Source organism: Protopterus annectens, chromosome 10.part0 (genome assembly GCF_019279795.1).
Source record: "Protopterus annectens isolate FY-2018-M chromosome 10.part0, PAN1.0, whole genome shotgun sequence".
Classification (NCBI taxonomy): Eukaryota; Metazoa; Chordata; order Ceratodontiformes; family Protopteridae; genus Protopterus; species Protopterus annectens.
Window position 1 is genome coordinate 885,910,203 of NC_056744.1, and position 13,584 is coordinate 885,923,786.

The window sequence follows — 13,584 nt, forward strand, 5'->3', positions numbered from 1 at the left end:
TAACAACAACATACAAGTCAGTCAGATGCATGGACACATATGACTCAGTCATTGTCCATGCCACCACAGCTGATGTGGGATGTCGTTCACTGGGATACATGATAGGGAACATGGAAGGGATCACTGAGCAAGTGACACAGGCTGGTAGACCCCTGACCTTGGTTGGCATCAGACCCTCACCAGGGATTCCGACAAATTACTGAATGCTAATGAATAAGTGTAGCTACAACACCCTAGCTGAATGGTTCTTAGCATGCAGTCACTGCATTGCTATGGAATACTGTCTTACCACTCCCACAACAGGTGAGAACATGCAGCTCCTGTACATCAACAACATGTAGACTTTATGCCCCAGACCAGGTGTGCATCCCTCACTACTAGGCTGATAACATCTACATCTCACACTGTATATACACATCCCACATGCAGCATCTGCACAGAAGACCACGGTCATAATGTTACCCTGTGCAAATACCATGTATTCACATGTGGCAGGCATCACACATGGTAACTATTGAAAGTCACAGGTACATATGTGTATTTGGCACACACATACATCATGTGTTCGTTGCCATAACCGGTGTAATCAATGTCATGCATTATTGTGAGGGACAACCCACACACATGGGCATTCTGTGTGTGCACAACACACATGGCATGTCTGTAATCAAAAGCCATACATAATTGTGATATCATTTAGAAAGGGGTATGTGCATCCTGTAGTGTGTTTTCCCAGTTGCCAAAAGGGATATATCAATCATACACACTTACCCCCCTTCACACACACTTGCCACCTGCTGGATTCAAATCCCTACTTAATTATGTTAAGACGCTAGAGACGGACGCATTAGCACAGCACGCTATTCGCATTACTGGGGGATTTCCTTTCCCCTGATATACTTATAGGGTGCTGACATCATCAGAGTTTAGAAAGTGGAATGATCATCCTGTGGTGTGTTTTCCCAGTTGCCAAAAGGGATGTTTCTTTCACACACACTTACCACCTGCTGGATTCAAACCCCTACCTAACTATGTTAAGACACTAGAGACGGACACATTAGCACAGCGAGCTATTCGCATTACTGGGGGATTTTCTTTCCCCTGATATACTTATAGGGTGCTGACATCATCAGAGTTTAGAAAGTGGAATGATCATCCTGTGGTGTGTTTTCCCAGTTGCCAAAAGGGATGTTTCTTTCATACACACACACTTACCCCCCTTCACACACACTTGCCACCTGCTGGATTCAAACCCCTACCTAACTATGTTATGACATTAGAGACGGACGCATTAGCACAGCGCACTATTTTCATTACTGGGGGATTTCCTTTCCCCTGATATACTTATAGGGTGCTGACATCATCAGAGTTTAGAAAGTGGAATGATCATCCTGTGGTGTGTTTTCCCAGTTGCCAAAAGGGATGTTTCTTTCATACACACACACTTACCCCCCTTCACACACACTTGCCACCTGCTGGATTCAAACCCCTACCTAACTATGTTATGACACTACAGACGGACGCATTAGCACAGCGCGCTATTCGGATTACTAAGAGAATCCTTTTCTCCAATATACTTATAGGGTGCTGACATCATCAGAGTCTAGAAAGTGGAATGATCATCCTCTGGTGTGTTTTCCCAGTTGCCAAAAGGGATGTCTCTTTCATACACACACACTTACCCCCTGCTGGATTCAAACCCCTACCTAACTATGTTATGACACTACAGATGGACGCATTAGCACGGCGCACTATTCAGATTACTGAGAGAATCCTTTTCTCCAATATACTTATAGGGTGCTTACATGATCAGTGTCTAGAAAGGGGGATGAGCATCCTCTGGTGTGTTTTCACATTTGCTAGGGGTAACATCTGGACCAAGTGTGTGAGCATGCCCAGTTCAGCCTTCCCATGGCATGTTGTGTGAAAGATGTCTCATTTATCTAAGTGTGTGAGCATGCCCAGTGTGGGCTTTACATATGTTGAACTCTGCAGCCCATCACATTTGTGGATGAGTGTGACCTTCAACAAATACCTCCAGTTTATGGTTGTGTGTTCTGTGCCATGTTGTGTAGTTACTGTCCGAATGCTTTTTGTGTGAACAAATCAGGGAGTATACTGCGCCTGCAGGTTTTGCATGGGATACTTTGCACACAATTGTCAACATCCGTTCATACTGACCTAACACTGTAGCACTGTCTAGTGTAGTGTTTCAGTACTTTCACTGTGGTGGTCAGTATCCTGGGCTTTAGTCCTATCACTGATTTACATTTCCATAGTGTGCACAACAGCCTGGTTAGGGTCCAGTTGTGCACATCTGCACAAAGGCAGTGCCTCTACAGACCCTGTTAATTGCTGCCCCATAAGCTTAACAAGTGTAGTCTGCAAATCTATGGAGAGGATCATAATTGAGCTCATAAACAAAGATATAGGGGACATGCAGACATTGTACCCATCCCATTTTGGCTTGGTCAGGGGCAGATCATGCCTTTTGTACTGGGTTGACATCTTCAAATTGGTCACTTAGGCCATTGTTACAGCCTACCTTGGCCTTGCAAACACTTTCAACACAATACCCCACTCAGGTATTGTGGAAAACCCTAACAACTGAAATGTAAACCCATATGTCACAAGATGGGTTGCAAACTGGCTTAAGGACGGGACCCACAGGGTTAGAGTTGCTGGCACTATGTTAGACTCCAGGCTGGTCACAGGTGGTGTCACACAGGGCTCAGTCCTTGGCCCCCATTGTTTGTCATGTACTTCCCAGAAGTACAGGCTAACATGGGAGGACTTTGGATAACAATGTTAGCAGATGACTGCACACTGGGCACCATAGTGGACAGTGCATCACACAGATATCCTTCAGAAGGGACTCACAGTAACTGATAGCTGGTGCCAGGGCCATGGCCTGAAGTCAAAGTGCACAACATGTGTAGACATACCCTTCAGGAAAAGCAAGGTGACCCCAAGCTACCATATAGGTGGCAATCCTCTAAGCACAGAGGAGGTTATCATGGACCTGGGGACCCAGGTTGACAGTCGCCATTCTTCTGGGACTCACATTGCTAAAGTGGCTAGGAAGACCTTCTACATTGCCCACCTGATCAGGATGGGATTCACATCCAGATCTAGTAGGTCATTGTTCCCCTGTACTCTTCACTTATCAGACCGGTGATCGAGTCGAATGCCCTATTCTGGCTGTATCTCACCCAACATCTGCAGCAATTGGAGACACCCTGGCTGTCCCCCACCTAAAGGATCAAGGAACCCCAACAGCTGTCATATGCTGCCAGATTGAAGACACTCACACTCTATTCACTCACATACCGTCTGCTTAGAGGTGACATGTGCCTGACATGCGAGGCCATGTCCAAACAGAGATTAATGGACATGCTCCACCTCAGACTCAGAAGATCCACCTGAACCACTAGTGCAGGTGACTTACACCTTAGCAGGGATGTATGTTGGACATGTTGGAGGGATGGAGTTATCACTCGGAGACTCCTTATGCTGTGGAATACAATCCTGGTCCATGTGAGGCAGAGCACCTTGCTGGCTGTGTTCAAGAGGTATCTTGACCTAATGCTAGTCGGAGAATGTGTTTGTCCATCAACACATTGTAAGTGTAGTTTGCCATGTCATATGTCTTGTTTAGTATACTGTGCCTCTGTCTACCTGTGACATAACATTGATACCCAGGGTAAACCTCCCATCTCCCATCCACTCATTAGGATTCCTGTTGAGGGGACTCAACCAGTGTCTCTATGGACAACCTGTACTGGTAGTTTACTCATGTGTGGGGGTGGCTTCTGTGTTTTGGATAATGCAGTACAGCCTGTCCTATATATGTCAGTGCTGGGGTTCAGGTCCCTCATGTGCATAGCTCCCTGCCATTCAGATTGTACAAGGTGCAGCATGTGCATTGATTCCAGCTTGGACATGGCTTTCTACATCAGGCACAGCTTGCATCTGGGTGGACAGCATGGCAGTGTGTGGAGCTGCACTCTGTTTAATCAGACTACACATTACATGTGTTCCAGCTCTGTCATACTCCTGGTGAGGTACTGTTGTGGACTTTACAGGTGCTGGATGTGTGTGCATGAGGTACACCCACAGGGGCTGTTGTGGTCATTTCTAATGCTGATGAAAGATAACTGCAGAACCAGAATGACCTCCCCTTAGCTAGATGTCAGACAGCATGGACCATACAATCCCAACTGAAAACAGGACCCTCTCCACAAAGGGAAAGTGTCCTGTCTGGTGGACCCCAGCCATAAACAAACTGTATGACAGATGAGGGTTACTAATGCAAGACAGAGCTACATCTCCAAAAGGGAAGACAGCTGTGATCAGCACTAGTAGAAAGCTACATTATCTCATAAAGACATGCAAGGTCAACTTGGGGACATAAATCACCAAAGACAATGAAGGTAACCACACTGCTTTCTTCAGTTATGTCAGACACCTGGTTGTGAACCCTCGGATATGCTCAGAGTTGGTACACAACAACATATATTCCAGTGACCTGACAGATATTGGCAACATTCCGGCGGACAGCTTCAGTGCAATTTACTCCCTCCCTCACCCCCAAAACAAGATAGTTATCACTGCTGTATGTAACCTCACTGTCATCTTGGATGTCCATGTGAGAGCTACACTCAGCAAAGACAAGTACACAGCATCCATGGGACCTGCTGGTATCTCCAGTTGCATGCTATGTGAACTCCAGAAGGGCTGGACCCATATATACAACTGCTATTTAACCTTAGTCTTGCTACAGGATATGTACCTGAACACTGGCATACGGCAACAGTGGTCCCACTCCACAAAGGAGATGCCTCCACAGACCATGGCAACTACCACCACACAGGCTTAACCAGCCTTGTCTGCAAAGATATGGGAGGAGTCATGGAGCTCTTACACAGACACATTACTGACCTACGGACCCTTGTTCACACCTAGTTCAGCTTTGTACAGGGCAGATCCTGCCTTTTGCACCTTTGCACCCGAAAAGTACCTACCATGAAGATCAGGGTTCTTCAACACATGTCATATGCTTCCAGAATAGAGGAAGTCCAGCTTTGTTCAGTGTCATACCGCATACTTACAGGTGACCTATGCCTGACATACAAGACCATGTCCAATCAGGATTTGGTGGACATGCTCCACTGCAAGCAATCCAAATCCACCAGAGCCATGAGAGCTGAGTATTTGAACCTTAGCACATACATGTATAGGACATGCTGGAGGGACAGAGTCATAATTCAGAGGCATCTCACACTCTAGCAGAGTATCCCAGTTCATGTTTGACAGAGTCCCTCACTGACTCTCTTCAGGAGACATCTGGACAACTGCATATGAGACGGAGGCACAGACTAGACAGAGACACAGTCATGTTATTCAATTACGTAAGGGGGTCACAATGTGTCACTACTAAGTCAGAGGCACAATATTCAGAATCTATTCTGTACACTTATTACCACTATAAGGGGTGGCAATAGCCACATCACTATGGCTAGGCTTATACATGCACTAGGGCAGATAGCCTAGTAGTACACTATGACACTATGAAACACCGGTGTATGTGTAGCTATTGTCAATCAAACAGTATGATGTGGCTTGGGGGCTTGATATCTCCCTGTATTCCAACATTGTTTTGTCTATTCCTTCTAGCATGTCTAGGGATCAGTTGCTAGTGTCCTCTCCTGCTCAGCTGGTGAACCTGGGAATATTGAGGCACTGTTACAGTTGCCTCATGTACACTGGCAACCCTCTCCTTCTGCCATAAAACACACATACATGTGAGAGATGCAACTATATAGCCAAAGTGGAGGCTGAGCTCTCTCAACATAGGACTAGCAAGACCAGAGAGAGGGTGAAGGTAACCACACACACATCTTTAATCCAGTCTCACATGGCACTGTCACAATTTAAGATCATACACATAGACACACAGAGACACTCTCGGAGGCTCTGATCAGAAGTCTACCAGAATGGCAGTGGCCACCACAGCAGACACTCACACAACTGCCTCCACAGGGCACAGCACATGCAACACATTGACCACAGAGTCGGTGTGCCAAACAGTCACAGCCCTTAAGGCCAAACACAATGCCAGACACACTTGTCATAGGTGACTCCATAGTCAGACACACTGATGTCCCACTCACCAGATCAGTTACAGAGGAGGTCACAGTAAGCTGCCTATCGGGCACTGGAATCCACCACATAATGCAAGCACTCAGGTCACTAAACTGCAAGTACAGGTCTGACCCAGTCATAATCCATGCTGGTGTGAACGACCTGAGATGTACCTCCCTGGACTACATGGAAAGAGACATAGAGGATCCCTCTGATTATGTAGGCCAGGCAGGTATGACCCTGACCTTCGGCAGTATCCTACCTTCACCAAGTATGATGCCACATAAACAGAGACAAGATGATCAGCTGTAGTATTTTGCTTAGACTATGGTGTCATTCTAAGGGGTCCAATGTCTGTCTGCCTGGGATGACATGCTGGACAGGCCACTGTGATTTGCAAGGGACGGCTTGCACCTGTCACCCTGGGCTTCCGGATTTCAGATGATGCTCTTGCCACCCCCATTGTGCCTTTTTTATGCAAGATTCAGATTCTACACCTACCACCCTAGAACACAGTAAAGGAAAGACACTAAGGCTAATGCTGCTCAATGCCCAAGGTCTCAACCTCAAGCTGCACACACTCTATGCCCTTCTCAGTATGTAGCACATTGATGTCTGTGCTGTGCCTGAAACCTGGTTCACAGCTTCTGACAGCACCCCAGCACTATCGGGTGTTACCTCATATCATGCATTCCGGCACCAGCATCCCGACAACACCAAGAAGGATGGTGGGTGTCCATATTCATCAAGGACACCCTCACCTCATGGTTGGTGGCAACACACGATGCATTGGAGACCATCCAGGTGCCAGTGACCATAGGCAAGACTGCTCTGCAGTTTGTAGCATGTTACATGCCACCCGCTCAAACTCAGGTACCTCACACAGCTATCCTGCAAACACTGAAGGGGATAAATGTATCTCCAAACACCATCCTACTGGGTGATTCCAACTATCCACATATAGACTGGGATCACTAATCATGCCACAACACTAACACAAAGGTTCCAAGAGTTCATACACTGAAATGCCATGGAACAACTGGTCCCAATCCCCTCAAGTGGAGGCAACATACTAGAACACATCATCACGAACATGGGGTCACACTGTTCAACACCAGACATATACCCATCATTGGTGAGATCAGATCATGGACTACTCTCAGTGGGAGTCCACATCCCACCCACACCCCAGATGGTAAAAAAAACGGTGAAGACCTTCTCAAATGCCGACTTCACATTTCTGAGGACTGGTGTGGTCTCTTTCAAGGACCCCAGGCCAGCGGACACCATTACCCAAGCCACTGTATCACTTAGAAATGCCTTCTACCAGCACCTCCAGGACTGCATGGTTCAGGCAATCCCAAAAATAATGACTCTTTGTACCACAGGCAAGCATCCAGTCTGGTGGACCCTAGCCATAAACAAGCTGTACAACACAAGGAAGGAGCTACTACGAGATAGAGCGTAATCCGTGGGGGAAGACACCCCTGCTCATTGTGAGTAAAACACTGGGTTCCCCCATACAATCATCCAAGGCATGTTTTGAGAGTAAACCCACTCAGGACTCCAGGGACAATCATGAGGCCTTTTTTACCTATGTTTGAAACCTGGGAGGAAACTCCCAGATATGCTCAGACTTAGTTCAGAATGATGTTGATATCACTGCACCTACAGACATTGGCAACATACTGGCTGACAGGTTCAGTGCAGATTTCTCCCCTCCCCAACTGGGGGGGTATGTACACCAGAGGACTGTAGCCCCCCCAAACATCCCCACTGCTGGGGTGGGAACTGCTCAATCCAAGGCAGAAAACACTTTATCCATGGGACCAGATGGTGTCCCCAGTTGTGTGCTCCATGAACTCAATGAGTAATTACACCCGCAGTTAGGGCAGCTGTTTAATCTTAGCCTCATCTCAGGATATGTTCCCAAGGAGTGGCATACAGCAATGGTGGACCCACTTCACAAAGGAGGTGCCTCCACCAACCCCAGAAACTACCATCCCATCAGCTTGACAAGCCTGTTCTGCTAAGCTATGGAGAGGATCATAATGGGAATTCTAAATGAAGACATAGGGGACTTGCAGACATTGGATCCAATCCAGTTTGGCTTTGTCAAGGGCAGATCATGCCTTTTAAACTTGGTTGACTTTTTCAAAACACTCACCCAGGCCATTGACGTGGCAAGGCAGTCCACACAGCCTACCTTGACCTGGCAAAGGCTTTCGACACAATACCCCACTCAGGTATCATTGAAAACATCACCAGCTTAATTGTGAACCCATACATCACAGCATGGGTTGCAAACTGCCTAAGTGACGGAACACACAGGGTCAAAGTTGCTGGTGCCAGTTCACACTCCAGAGCTGTCACAAGTGGTGTCCCACAGGGCTCAGTCCTGGGCCCACATTTGTTCAGTATCTACTTTTCAGAAGTACGAGCAAACACAGGAGGATTATGGCTGACAAAGTTTGAAGATGACTGCAAACTGGGAAGCATAGTTGGAAACCCATCTGACACAGACATCCTTCAGAAGGGTCTCATAGACACAGATAACTGGTGCCACAGCCATGGCCTTACATTAAACACTAAACAATGCATAGCCATACCCTTCAGGAAGAACAAGGTTACCACTACTTCCCATCTAGGTGGCAATCCTCTAAGCACAATGTAGGTTATCAGGGACCTGGGCACCCAGGTTGACAGTGACCTTTTGTTTGACACTCACATTGCCAGGGTAGTTTGGAAGGCCTTCTACATTGGCCACCTCATCATGCAGTGATTCACATCTAGATCAAGGGAGGTCATTGTTCCCCTGTACTCATCACTCATCAGACCAATGATTGCATACAATGCCCCATTCAGATTGGATGGGCCCACAAATTCCTCGACAGGAGGTGAAAGGGTCTCAAACATATTTCTTATGCTGCCCGACTGAAGGAATTCCAGCTGTATTCAGTCACTTACTGTCTGCTCAGAGGTGACCTGTGCCTGACATACAAGGCTATGTCCAACCCAGAATTAATGAACATGCTTCACCTCAAGACCTCTACATCCATCAGAACTACAAGGGCAGGAGACCTAAACCTCAACACAGATATTAATAGGATGTGCTGGAGGGACAGATTCATCACCCAGAGAGTCCATATGCTGTGGAACAACATCCTGGTACATGTGAGGCTGAGCACCTCACTGGCTTTGTTCAAGTGAGATCTTGACCAATGGATGGGAGATTGCAGGTATACCCCAGGGATAACCTCAGTATCACTGCTTGACAGAGGCACAGCAAAATAATGGGCATATTATCCATCAACTTGCAGGGGTGGCAGAAGCCACAAAACTCTGGGCTAGGCTTATTAATGCCCTAGGGCAGATAGCCTAGTATGAACCTATGAGCCTATGGACATAGGCCTGGGGCAGTTCCTGCTATTAGGACAGTGGTCTGCAGCAGGCTATATAGTAGTAGTCGGTTTTAGCCATTGGTTTTTGACCATGGCTATTCCATGTTGCTTCTTGTTGTTGTACAAACATGGGTGTGTGGTTATCCATGCTATTTATTGCTAGTCACCCTCATTTTGTATCTTGTTCCATGTTTTTGCACATGTACATCACTGTATGACGTGCAGCTGTTTCCGCAGGGTCATATGCGTGGATATGGATGTTAGTTGGGGTCCTCAGGTGTGCATATTGTACATGATATTACATTACTTAACACATGGCATTCATGCCTCAGGTGGTGCTGCAGGGCCACCTCTGTCAGATACACATACTACACTCCCTGTACGTTTGGAAGCAGGTTGTGTCATGTTAGGCATCCCTGTTACTGTATGAGTGAGTCAGAGCGGGTATCAGTCCCAGTGTTCCTACTGACCAAGCGTATGTGCTATGCGTTGCCTCTTTGCCAAGGCCAGGGCATACTGGGCACGCCTCCTTCTGCCTACTGGGACAAGGTCAGGTTGTTTCTCCTCCGAGTCACCCCCTGCCTGTGGTGGCCTTGGCAATGGTGGGGGGATGTTTGGCCCAGCCCTGTGCTGGTCCTGTTGCAGCTGTTTCCGCAGGATCCTATTATGTAGCATAGCACATATCATGATCATTTGGGTACATGTAGTTGGTGTGTACTGCAAAGCTCCACCAGAAGTGTCCAGACACCGGAACCGTGACTTGAGCAGCCCAAACACACGCTGTATGATATTACGTGTTTGTGCGTGTGCCTCATTATGGCGTTCCTGTTCAGGTGTGTGTGCATTTCTGATGGGTGTCATCAGCCACGGCTCAAGTGCATAACCTGCATCCCCCACTAGGTGTCCGTGTGGGAAGTCCCCATTGGCAAATGATTGGTACAGCTGCGTCAGATGCCAGATGTGGGAATCGTGGTAGCTCCCAGGGCAGCCAGCACACACATTCATTATTATGCCCTGGGCATCACACATGACCTGGCAGTTGATGGAGGGGTATCCCTTGCGGTTAATGTAGGCTCTACCCCGCTCACCGGCTGGTGCTTTGATGCATATGTGCGTGCAGTCTATTGCACCCAGCACCTCAGGGTATCCCGCTATTTGCTGGAAGAGACGCATATTGCTGGCCACAACCTCACGGTCATTAGGGACATATATATGATCACTGACATGTGGTGACATGGCATCCAGGAACTGGTGCAGTACCCTGGAGGCTGATGCCTGTGATATCCCCATCATATCGCCAGTTGGTCTCTGGAAGGTACCTGTTGCTAGTATTCTTAGGCCAACACATACCTTGGTTTCCACTGGGATGGGTTCCCCTCTGTTGGTTCTGTGCGTGAGGCGTGGCCTGCACAGCTCAACAATCTGCTGCAGGAGCTCTCTGTCCACTCTATAGCGCTCTACTATCTCCAGCTCATGTAACCCATGGTAGGTGACCCTGGGCCTGTATACTCTTCTCCTTCTCCTCACTCTGGGTTGTCTGTCAGCATCTGCATTGTCGCCACCCTCAGCAATTCGCCTATGCCTGACTATAATAGCTATGGCAGCCCCTAGCATTTCTGCTCTGAGTTCAGCTTTTTTCAGTTTGCAATTCTGATAGCTTAGTTTCTGGCAGTATCTGTTGTGAGAAACAGCCTGCACTGCTCCTTGCAGTGTTTTAAGTGCTGGGTTGGGCTTCTAGTCTGACTGTGTAATTGCCTGCTTCTAATTGTTTCCACCAATTAACTCCAGTAGTATCCTCTGGCAGTTTACCTAGATTTTAGTTGTTTCCTGTTTCCTCTCTGTTTCCTGAGGGGGAGCACTGTGCACACCAGCTTAAACACGCTCACAGTCACTTAAACGCGTGCACACATCCTTACACGGTGTTACACGCGCGCACACATCCTTGCACGGTGTTAGCTAGGCTGATTCATGCTAAAATGCACGCACACTGCCTTACACACGTGCACGCCCGCGCAAACCGTTGTAAACAGTTTGCAACACGCTCCCACATGTTGAACCTGCCTTACACGCGCTGCACAAGATGCACGTATATCAAGAAACTTTGAGTGTAGGGATAGCGTACACCCTCAATTTCTTGACTTTCCTAGTGTTCTGTTGGGACACACCTCCCTCCCTGATGTCTGTCTGTCATCTGTTACCTTACATTGCCCTCCAATCTGGTACATTTATTACTATCCTCCCCCCCCCGTGATGTCACCTACCTCTTACTCTGTTCCTCCACCCTCTCTAACTCTTACACTACTCAGAAAGTGCTCATTACCTATGTGGCAGTGTGATTCAGTATTGTAACCCTCATTTACATAGGATTGCCTAGTAATGCTTAGTTACATGTCTTACACGGAGCTTCCCCCTTGACAACCACTGAACGGAGGCCATATTGTTTTGGTCTGCAAGTCCCTCCATTGACATTCAATGTAATACATAAATCCCACAATTGTGGGTTTATAAGCCGGTTTTCAGTTTTAGGTAGCGCACCCCGTTTGCTGGTGTGCTGCAGTTAAACACAAAATCCCGTGAAAAATAAGTTATATAACTTATTTTTGCAACACTTTTTCATGCCAATGGCCACATATTTGGCCATTGGCATGCTTAATGAAACATATGCACCCTTTATTTGGAGCTGACATAGCTCCGTTTTTAATTTTGCAGAAATGTACTCAGTTGTCAGCTGAGTACATTTCTGCAGCTAACACGTTCGTTACACGGACTGGTTTTGGCTTCGTGGATCACTCAAATACCTCATTTGCATATCTTGGAGCTGCAAATGAGGTATTGAGCATTTCCACGCCCAGTCCGTGTAAGAGACGTGTTAGCTGTCTCTTACACGGAGATTTGGGCTGTTCCTGAATCAGGAGGCTTACACGGAGGCTTACACTACTCTTGAACTCCGTGTAAGCCTTCCTGAATCTGGCCCACAGTCTTAAACTAAATGTTGAGATCTGCACCTTTTAATTTAATTGGATTAGCTACATGAATGACCAACAACTATTGCTTTAATAAACAATATTATTACATTCCAAAAATACCATAGAAGTAATTTCACTGACTTATAAATGTTTGGTTAAGCTTTTGATAAAATGAACTACTGCAGCCATCATACAGTTCAAAATTTATTGTTATGTGCCATGTTATATTGCATGCTTTATTATAAGTATCAGAAACTTTGAACTAAAACAAAATATGTTTAGGAGAGATTAATTTACTTTTTCTGTTTGTGTAGTGGTTTGCTGCAATATGTAGCTGACATAGAAAACAGATATATTTACATTTTTACACTAACAGCGGGCAATACACTACAGCCGAGAGCACATTACCTTAAATAAAAGAGAGAAAAAACATATTTTCCTTCCCGCCTGGTCCTTGAGATGATTACTTCAAATTTAATACATTATGCGCATCAGGAAAGCTGATCCCACTCTCCGACTGTTCCATCTTTGCGTACATCATCTCCTGAAAGTCTGTAATCAAAACCTCATAGAGCGAAGACCCAGAACATGGAAGTATGCTTCCCTCTTATAGCAACAGTACTGTTGTGTCTCCCCTTTATAGTCTTTAATATATTTCTTTATATTTATCTTAGCTCTTTAATTTTTAATAGCAATTCACAGTCTGAGGTTGAAAAAGAACTCATATTCACTGACTATCATTTCACAGAAGGTACACAATAAAAAGTAGACTTTGCAAAACAGAATTATTTCATGTGGGAAGCAACTGTTCCTTGCATACCTTTCATCCTGGAGTATCCCCCTGTGTGCATGCTTAGTTATACCCAGCACAAGAAACATTACACCTAAGTAAAAAATTATGACTTTGTAAGCTGTAGCAATGTAGTTGATGACAGTCTGCACACCATACATCATTTGGCAAATCTGACTCTTAGATCTCATCTGAATATTAATTTGGAACTTTCAATAATAACAGACGATACTATATAGTGCTTTTAGAAGTGCAGTACTAGTATATTTCATCATTACATACC